The sequence below is a fragment of the Chrysochloris asiatica genome, unplaced genomic scaffold (assembly GCF_000296735.1).
Source record: "Chrysochloris asiatica unplaced genomic scaffold, ChrAsi1.0 scaffold00088, whole genome shotgun sequence".
Lineage (NCBI taxonomy): Eukaryota > Metazoa > Chordata > Mammalia > Afrosoricida > Chrysochloridae > Chrysochloris > Chrysochloris asiatica.
The window spans coordinates 8,206,839-8,217,837 of record NW_006408606.1 but is presented as its reverse complement, the minus strand read 5'-3'; positions in this window follow the sequence as shown (position 1 = coordinate 8,217,837).

Below are 10,999 nucleotides of genomic sequence, written 5' to 3'. Positions count from 1 at the left end.
AATGTCCAAGTTGCCCATCCCTGTTTACTCTGTGTGTGGAGGGGGTGGGAGTGATTCTTGCTGTAAGGATTTGTTCCCTCTTTTGAGCTACTGCTTCTATAGGTGTAGCTCAAGTTCATCAAATTGTATCAGAATACTTTTTTTCCTCTTCTTTCTTTAATTTCCCATCTTACATTATCTGGCTAAGGCTTCAAAAGAATATTGAATAGGAGTGGTGATAAAGGGCATCCTTGTCTGGTACCTGTTCACAAGGAAAAGGCTTTCAGTTTCTCTCCATTGAGAGTGATTTAAGCTGTTGGTTTTATAGTCCCATCTTCTTTGGATACTTTCTGAATCCTTCAATATTTTACCCAAAGAATCTTTTCAATAGTTTAAGTCAAGGCTTGAATTTTTTTTTCAGTTCCTCAGTTTGAGAAATGCTGAGCACACCCATGTCTTTGTACATTTCATTATAATACATGACTTGACTTTGTCTTCTTGAGCTGCCCTTTGTAGTTTTCTGTTCAGCTCTTTTACTTTCCATATTTCCCCCATGATTTAAGCTACTCTACACATAAGAAAAAGGTTCAGAGTCCCTTCTGACATACATTTTGATATTTTCTTTCTTTTCTTTTTAAAGGTCTTTTGCTTTCTTTTTATATGATGTTCTTTTGACTTTTGGTCATTAGTGTCTAATACATAAAAACTGTTCTTGATGTGTTCTCTAAATTCAGATAGGATATGTTCAAGGTCATATTTTGACTCTTGTGGACTGTTTTAGCTTTCTTCAGCTTCAGCCTGAATTTACATATGAGCATTGGTGGTCTATTCCATAGTCTATCTCTGACCTTGTTTTAGCTGATGATATGGAGCTTTTCCACTGTCTCCTCCACAGATGTAGTCAATTTTAGTCTTGTGTATTCCATCTGGTGAGGTCCCTTTGCATAGTCACTTTTACATTGTTTGAAAAAGTATTTGCAATGAAAAAGTCATTGTTCCTGAAATGGCCAGCATCATTTCTATCATCAAAGCCATATTTTTCAACTACTGATTTGTTTCCTTCAAATTTTTTCCCAAACTTTTCATTCCAATCAAATTATCAATATGTCATGATCTCATGTTTGACCAATTTCTGTCTGAAGAAGTTAGTTTTAGTAGTTGGAGGGTAATTTGAATAATACTGGCATTAATCGATCTTATGGTGGTAGTGGCTGTGTGCCTGTGTGTCGTGGAGTCAATTCTGACTCATAGCAACCCTGATAAGGTTTCTGAGGCTGGAAATATTTACAGGCTGACCTTGGAGTTAGCAACCTATCTCTCAACCACTACATTACATCCGATCACAGACAGCATTGTACTTTAACATAGGTCTTATTGTGAACTGAATGAAGGAAAGTAAACAGACAAGATAATCAGCTTTACTTTTCTTTTCTTTTTTTCCCATGCAAGTAAAGTTTTACTAAAAGTAATACAGAAACGGCTACAAGCATACATTGACAGAGAACTTCCAGATGTTTAAGCTGGATTCAGAAGAGGCCATGGAACCAGGGATATGATTGCTGATGTCCAATGGATATTGGCTGAAAGCAGAGAATATCAGAAAGATGTTTACCTGAGCTTTATTGACTATGCAAAGGCTTTCGATTGTGTGGATCATGACAAGCTATGGACAACATTGCCAAGTAAGAGTATTCCTGAACACTTAATTGTGATCATGAGGAATCTGAACATGGACCAAGAGGCATTGTTCAAACAGAACATGGGAACACTGAATGTTTTAAAATTAAGAAAGGTGTGTGGCAAGGTTGTATTCTTTCACCATACTTATTCAACCTGTATGCTGAGCAAATAATCCGAGAAGCTGGGTTCTATGAAGAAAAACTTGGCATCAGGATTGGAGGAAGACTCATTAAAAATCTGCAATATGAAGATGATATAACCTTGCTTGCTGAAAGTGAAGAAGATTTAAAATATTTACTGATGAAGATCAAAGAGCACAGCCTTCAGTATGGATTACATCTCAATGTGAAGAAAACAAAAATCCTTACCACTGGACCAATAAACAATATACTTGTCAATGGAGAAAAGATTGAAGTTGTCAAGGACTTCATTCTTCTTGGATCAACTATCAACACTCTTGGAAACAGCAGCCAAGAAATCAAACAATGTATTGCATTAGTCAAATTAAAAAAAAAAATTTTTTTTTTAACTATTTTATTGTGAATTATGTGATAGTTTACATGGAAGAACACTGGCTTTACATTCATCCTATTGTATTTTGGTACATTACCATGGTTACAATCTCCTCCATACATCATCAACCAACCAAAGGGTACACCCTGCAAGCCTGTCCCCTAGTTGTCAGCACATAGCCCCTCTCCCTCTCTGGGTCTAGAGTTCCCAGCTGCTCCATCTCTCCACATCATTGTCTCTGCCTCCATCTCTGGCTTCACTTTCTCTGGGTAGGGTCCCACACTTTGCTCTTCTCTCTTGATGATCCCAGGTACCTCCGCTCCTGGCCTGCAAAATCAAGTCAACCACTCTCCTCCTTTTGCTACAAAATGTCTACCTTTACATTTCCAACCCTCACAATCAGTCCTGATAGCAATTATTCACTATTGTTCCACATAAGTGCTATCCCCATCTCCTTTCATCAGTCCCCCTCAGACAGACTGGATACTACTCAGTGAATATTCTACCTTCCTCCGTGCCCTCTGGATCTAGGCTCCCTCTTGAAAGCTTGTAAGCCAATCACTTCTTGCCTTTGTAGCACCCCCCCACCCCCATTTTGGGTAGCCAATGTCTAAGTTGCCCATCCTTATCTACCCTGTGTATGGAGGGGGTTGGAATGATCCTCGCTGTAAAGATTTGTTCCCTCTTTTGAACTACTGCATCCATAGGTGTATGTTAGGTTCATCAAATTGTATCAGATTACTCTTTTTTACCTCTTCTTTCTTCTTCTAGTTGAGCTCTGATCATCCAGCTATTGAAGACAGGTCAAGTAGGTATTATCTGCAAGTGTGGGTGTTCTTGTGCATATGCTCTCTCTTCTTATTAGCTGGATGCTTCATTCTCCACTTTAGTTCTCTGTGACTATGTCACTGACTCTGGACCCAGGAGTCCCCAGGTCTTGCCAAACTTCTGGCCAACCAGATCTCCACCTGGGTTCACAGGAGTGTTTGAATGTGGTTGGATTTAGCTCACAGCTTCATTGCTGTTTTTCCCTCACTTCCCCTTTTTGATAGCCCATCAACTTTACTTTCAACCAATCATATGTTTTGTCACTTCTCAATGATTATACTCCCCTACCTGTAGCAATAGATATCCTGCTTCCTCCACCCTGTGGCTTCCTTTTTACATCTTATTTTTTCACAAATGAACAAAACAAAAATATTTGATGTATACATATAAAATAAAACATACATGTTCATTTAAATTTTCAAAGAAAACATTCTGCAAGCCAGCCTCCTGCTCCGAGGTACAAAGTTTTTCACAGCCTATGGGTCTAGAGTCTTCAGCTGCTCTATCTTTCTATGCCATTGCCTCTGCCCCATCACTGCTGTCACTGCTTTTCTGTGTAGAGATCTCACACTCCATCTGTGCTTTTTCTTCTTGGATGTCCTGGGGTCCTCTCTTCCTGAAATGAAAGATGAACTACCCTTCCATTTTAGTTACACACCTTCTACAATTGCATTTGTCACAATCACAATTAATCCTGCTAACAATTACTCACAATTGAATCATAAAATCCTAACACCATCCTCCTCCATCCCCTTTCACCATATCTATTTGGAAATGATCAAGATAGAACTTGAACTGTTCTTTTTGATAATGAATCCTCACTATTTCTCTTGAATTACTCATTCCTGTCATAATAAACCAAATGATTGTCAGATCAAAAATGGGCAATGCCAGTCCATTTCAGCTAACTAATGCCTAAGATATCAATCTTAATGCATTCCATTTCATTTTTGAGATTTCCAATTTTCCTAGATTTATACTTCATATTGGAGTCCTGATGTGGTAACTGTGGAATAAACTCTGTACTGCAAATCAATTTGAATGGAAGGTTGGCAGTTCGAACTCACCAGCTGCTCTTTGGAAACCCTATACAGGGTCACTATGAGTCAGAACCAACTTGATGGCACTTACCACCACCAACAACAACATACAGGAGTCCAGGTATGGTGCTGAAGGATAAGCACTAGACCACAGGGTTGATTTGAACCGCAAGGTCGGTGGTTAAATTCACCAGCCACTCCTTGGAAACCAAGGAGTCTCTATGAGTCAGAACCAACTCATGGCACTTAACAATTATATACTTCATACACTCCATGTTCTGATGATTAATGGATGTTATAGTCCTTTCTTCTCATTATGAATTGTTCCCATCAATAAATGAAGATCCCCAAAGCTTTATTCCATTTGCATCATCATGGTCAACTCTACTCTGAGGAGGCAGCTCTGACACATTTGTGTTTTGAGTGCCTTCTAACCTGAGGGGCTCATCTTCAGGCACTATATTTGACAACAGTCAGGTGCTTTCCACAATGTTTTCATCTTCCAACACTGTATCAGACAATGTTCCATTGTGGTTCATAAGGGTTTTTTTTTTTTTTTTTAATGTTTTATTGTGAATTATATGATAGTTTACATGGGAGAACATTAGTTTTAGGTTCATAAGGTTTTTATCCAACTTTCCTTCTTCCTAGTCTATCTTAGTCAGGATATCAAAAAAGTCAACAAATATATGAAAAGATTTTCATGATCATTCACACCCACTACTATCAAGTCAATTACAACTCATAGCAACTTTACATAGGTTTTCAAAGGCTATAAAGACAGGAGCAGAAAGCTTAATTTTTCTCTGCAGAATGGCTGGTGAGTTTGAAATGCCGACCTTGCAGTTTAAATCAATCTTGCAATCTAGTGCTTACCATAGAATGCTACATGAAGGTTATCCACTGCCATAAAGTCAATGCCAATTCATAGCAACCCTATATAAGGTTTCTGAGACTGTAAATCTTTAAGGGAGTAGAGAGTCTTCTTTTTCTCCCTCAGAATTATGGTGGATTTGAACTGCAGCCTTATGCTTATTCCACAACACCAAAAAGCTTTCTTCATTAGCCATTTGTTGTTGTTAGATGCCATTGAGTCAGTACTGACTCACAGTGACCTTATGCAAAACAGAACGAATCGTTGCATGGTCCGGCTCCAACCTCACAATTGTTGATATGCCTGAGCCCATTGCTGTTGCCACTGTGCCAATCCATCTCATTGGGAGTCTTCTTTTTCTCTGACCTCTACTCTTCCAAAGATGATATCCTTCTCCAGGGACTGGTCTCTCCTGACAATATGTCCTAAGTATGAGAGATGAAGTCTGACCATCCTGACTTCCAAGGAACACCCTGACAGTACAACATAGATCTGTTTGTTCTTTTGGCAGCCCATGGTACTTTCAGTATTCTCCTCCAACACCATAACTGAAATGCATCAATTCTTCTCTGGTCTTCCTTATTCACTGTCCAACTTTCACATCCATATGAGATTATTGAAAATACCACACTTTAGTACTAAAACTGACTTCTTTGCTTTATAACACTTTAAAGAGGTCTTGTGCAGCAAATGTACCTAATGCAATATGTTGTTTGATTTCTTGACCACTGTTTCCATGAGTGTTGATGATTGACTTGAGCAAAATGAAGTCTTTGACATCTTCCATCTTTTCTCTACTTATATAGATGTTGTTTATTGGTCCAGTGATGAGGACTGCTTTTTTTAGATTGCAGTGTAACCCATACTGGAGACTGTGGTCTTTGATCTTCATCAGTAAGGATTTTAAGTCATCTTTACTTTCAGCAAGCAAGCTTGTATCATCTGCATACTGCAGGTTGTTAATGAGTCTTCCTCCAATCCTGATGCCATGTTTTACTTCATATAATCCAGTTTCTCAGATTATTTGACCAGCATGCATATTGAATAAATATGGTGAAATAACACAACCTGGTGCACACCTTTCCTAATTTTAAACCATTCAGTGTTACCATGTTCTGTTTGAATAACTGCCCCTTGGTCTATGAACAGGTTCCTCATGAGCACAATTAAGTGTTCTGGAATACACATTCTTAGCAATGTTATTCATAGTTTATCATGATCCACACAATCAAAAGCCTTTGCCTAGTCAATAAAGCACAGGTAGACATCTTTCTGGTATTCTCTGCTTTCAGGAACTGATGCCAGCAATGATATCCCTCATTCCACATCCTCTTCTGAATCAAGCTTGAACCACCGGAAGTTCTCTGTCAATGTATGGTTGCAGCCATTTTTGTATGATCTTTAGTAAAACTTTTCTCGCATGGCATATCAGTGATATTGTCTGATGATTTCTACATTCCATTGGGTCACTTCTCTTTGGAATGGGCACAAATATGGATCTCTTCCAATCAATTGGCCAGGTAGGTGTCTTCAAAAATTCCTTGGCATAGATGAGTGAGTGCCTCTAGTGCCGCATCAGTTTGTTGAGAAATTTCAATTTGTATTGCATCAATTCTAGGTGCCTTGATCTTTGCCAATGCCTTAAATGCACCTTGGACTTCTTCCTTCAGGATCATTGGCTCCTGATCATATGCTACCTTTTGAAATTGTTGAACATCAACCATTTCTTTTTGGTGTAGTGATTCTGTGTATTCCTTCCATCTTCTTTTGATGTTTTCTGCATTGTGCATATTTTGCCCATAGAATCCTTCAGTACTGCAAGTTGAGGCTTTAATTTTTTTCTTCAATTCCCTCAGCTTGAGAAATGCTGAGCATGTTCTTCCCTTTTGATTTTCTGACTCCAGATCTTTGCACATTTTTTTATATTTGATTTTGTCTTCTTGAGTTGACCTTTGAAATGATCTGTTCAGCTCTTTTACCTCCTCACTTTTTCCATTTGCTTTAGCATCTCTATGCTGCTTTTTCAGAGTTTCTTCTGACATCCATTTTGGTGTTTTCCTTCTTATCTTCTTGATGACCTTTTGCTTTCTTCCTGTATGATGCTCTTAGTGCTGTCCCACAACTCTTATGGTCTTTGGTCTTTAAAGTCCAGTGCCTCAAATCTGTTCTTCAAATGAACTCTAAATTCAGGTAGGATATATTCAAGGTCATGTTTTTGCTCTCATAGACTTGTTTTAGTTTTCTTCAGCTTCAGACTGAACTTGCATATGAGAAATTGATAGCCTGTTCCACAGTCTGCCCCCAGACAATATGGAACGTTTTCACCTTCTCTTTCCACAGATGTAATTAATTTGATTTCTGTGCATTCCATCTGCTAAGGTCCATGTGTATAGTCGTCTTTTATGTTACTTTTTAAAAAAGGTATTTTTAATGAAGAGGTCATTGGCCTTGCAAAATTCTATCATGCACTCTTCAGCATTGTTTCTAAAATAAAGACCATTTTTTCCAACTACTGATCCTTCCTCTCTGTTTCCAACCTTTGCATTCCAATCACCAGTAATTATCAATAATTCTTGATTGCATGTTTGATTGATTTCAGATTGAATTGACAGAATTCTTCAATTTCATCATCACTGGCTTTAGTGGTTGTTGCGCAAATTTGAATATCAATAGTATCAACTGGTTTCCTTGTAGACGTATGGATATTGTCCTATAACAGACAACATTGTACTTTAAGACAGATCTTGATATGTCCATTTTGATGATGAATGCGACACCATTCCTCTTCAACTTGCTATTCCCAGCATAGGAAACCATGTGATTGTCAGATTCAAAATGACCAACACCAGTCCATTTCAGTTCCCTAATGACTAGGGTGTCGATATTAATGCGTTCCATTTCACTTTTTTGCAGTTTCCAATATTCCTAGATTCAGAATTCCTACATTCTGTGTTCTGGCTATTAATGGATGCTTACAGCTCATTCCTCTTCATTTTGAGTTGTGCTCCATCAGCAAATGAAGGTACCAAGGGCTTTACTCCATTCATGTCATGTTAGTCAATTCTACTTTGAGGAGGCAGCTCTTCCCCAGTTGCATTTTGAATGTCTTCCAAACTGAGGGGCTCATCATCCAGTGATTTATCTGATAACATTCTGGTGCTCTTCATAATGTTTCAGTATTCAATACTCTGGTGCTGACAAATGTTCCACTGCTATTCATAAGGTTTTCAGTGACTAAATTTTTGGAAGTAGTCTGTCTCTCCTTCTTCCTAGACTGTCTTCATCTGGGCAAAATACACATGGCATAGCTTCCAGAATCACAGAAACATGCAAGCCATCACAGTATGATAAACTGACAATGGGTGGTTGTCATTAGCTATTAGAATGATGCAAATCAAAACTATAATGAGATACTCTCTTACTCTGGTTAAAATGACATTGATTTAAAATAAAATAAAATAAACAGATAACAACAAATGTTAGCAAGGATGTGAGTTGATTAGAACCCTTATCTATTGCTGTTTGGATTGCAAAACAGCACAACTACTATAGAAAATAAATTATGGTTTCTCAAAAACACAAAAATAAAATTACCCTATGATCCAGTAGAAGTCCTGGTGTGGCACTGTAGGATCCAGTATTCCCACTCTTGGGTATATACCTTGCTGTTGGTAAATGCTGTTGAACTGGTTCCTACTCATAGCAACCCAGTATATGCTTTCCAAGGAGTGGTTGGTGGGCTTGAACCACCAACCTCATGGTTAGAGGTTCAGTGTTTATTCTACAGTGTCACACCATGATTCTGGGTATGTACTTTGGTGGTAGTGGTGGTTTTATGCCATGGAGTTGGTGCCAACTCATAGTGACCCTGTAGAGGGTTTCTGAGGCTGTAAGACTTTACAAGAACAGAAAGCCTCATATTTCTCCCATGAAATGGCTGGTAGTTTCAAACTGCTGAGATTAACAGTCCAACTCCTAACCACTATGCTACCAGAGCTCCTTGGGTACATACTTTAGAGACCTAAAAATGACAAAAAATGACATATGCACACCTATGTTCATTGCTGCTTTATTCACAATAGCAAATAAATGGAAACAACTGAAATGCCTATCAAAGGACAAATGGATAAGCAAATTGTGGTACATTTATACAATAGAATACTATGCTATCATAAAGAACAATAATGAGTCCATGAAACATATTACAACATAGATGGACCTGGAGGGCATAATGCTAAATGAAATAAATCAAGCATATAATGACAAACATTGTATAATCCACTTTTATTAGGAGACAAAAATAGATATATATAGAAAGAGGAAGGGGAGGGGGGAGGTGAAAGTATGCTTTAGATCATAAAGGCTTGTTGATTTTGGTGATGAGAAAAGTGGCACCATATGTGGATATAGTAAGCATAGCATAACAGAGAAAAAACAAGTGTTTGAGCATATATGGTTGGATATGGGCATATTGGTATACAGGTATGTACAGGTATGAACATAGATAAGAAAAGACAGAAGTATCTATGTGGTAGTGGTTATGTGACTTAAGTTGGTTCCAACTTATAGCGACCCTGTACAGGATTTTTGTGCTCTGGACTGCAAGGTTGGTTTGAATAATAAGGTCGGCAGTTCAAGTTCAGCAGCAGTTGGTGGGTTTGAACCACTGACCTTGTGGTTAACAGTCCGGTGCTTATTCTACAGCATTACACCAGGACTCCTGATGTGTCTACATTGTTATTGTTTTTAAGTGCCATGGAATTGGTTCCAATGTATTGCAGCCCTATATAGGGTTTCTGAGGAACATCTGGTGGGTTTCAACTGCTGACCTTTTGGTTAGCAGTCTAGTGTTTATCCTACAGCACCTATAAGGATTCCTAAAGTATCTATGTTGTTGTTAAGTCCGGTTGAGTCTGTTCTGACACATAGCAACTTTGTATAGGGTTTCCGAGTAGGGTGGTAGGTTTGAACCACGAAACTGTAGTTAGTATTCCAGTGCTTATGCTATAGCAACACAACAGGATTCTGAAGTATTTATAAATATGTATAAATACAAATGTGTTGTGCAGTCACAAATATTCACAAAAGTGCAAATACAGATACTCCTCAGACATAACCAAACATCTTCCAAGATTGGTTTTCTGGATTTAAAGCTTTAGGATCATAGTCTCCTGAGATAACTCAGTTAATTGGTATGATCTGCCAATATAAAAACCACAATCTGCATCCTGGTGAATGAATATTTTCTGGGGTCTTGCAAGTTTGCAAGTGGCCATCTGACATGTAGCAATTGGTCTCCACTCTTCAGGAACAAAAGAGTAAGAAGGTAACCAGAAGTTCAGAGAAGAAAGAAATTTGCATGCTCTACAACCTTATCTACTCTTGAGACCAGAAGAACGAGATGGTATGGTATCCATCAACTCCCATTGACCATTTTGACTGGGGTCACACTAAATAGTTCTGAATAGAATAGGAGGAAAAATGTGGAACATAACTCAAATTCTTTATTAAAAAAAGAAAGAAAGAAAGAAAGAGAGAAAAGAAAGTCAGACAAATTGTAGCTGTAGAGAACAGAGGAATCCATAGACTATCACCTGGCACACTATTTAAACTTAGAACAAAGCCTGTTCCCTGAAATCACCTTTTAGCAAAATATAGCAGAGTGGCAAACAAAATAAATATTGGTGTTCCACTGAAAAACTATCTGCATGAAGCCAAAAGGTCAACAAGTACAGTTTACAAACACAGTCCATTTCTAATGTGTTTTTAAGTGGAATTTATAGGTAAGTTTGAAGACCAAAGACCAGAAGAGTTGTGGGATGATATCATGAACATCATACATGAAGAAAGCAAAAAGTCATTAAGAATACAAGAAAGAATGAAACGACCAAAATGGATGTCAGAAGAGACACTGAAACTTGCTCTCCAGCATGAAGATGCTAAAGCAAATGGAAGAAATGAGGAGGTACAAGAGCTGAATAGAAAATTTCAAAGGTCAGCTCGAGAAGATAAAGTCAAATATTACAACAAAATGTGCAAAGATCTGGAGTCAGAAAACCAAAAGGGAAGAACACACTCAGCATTT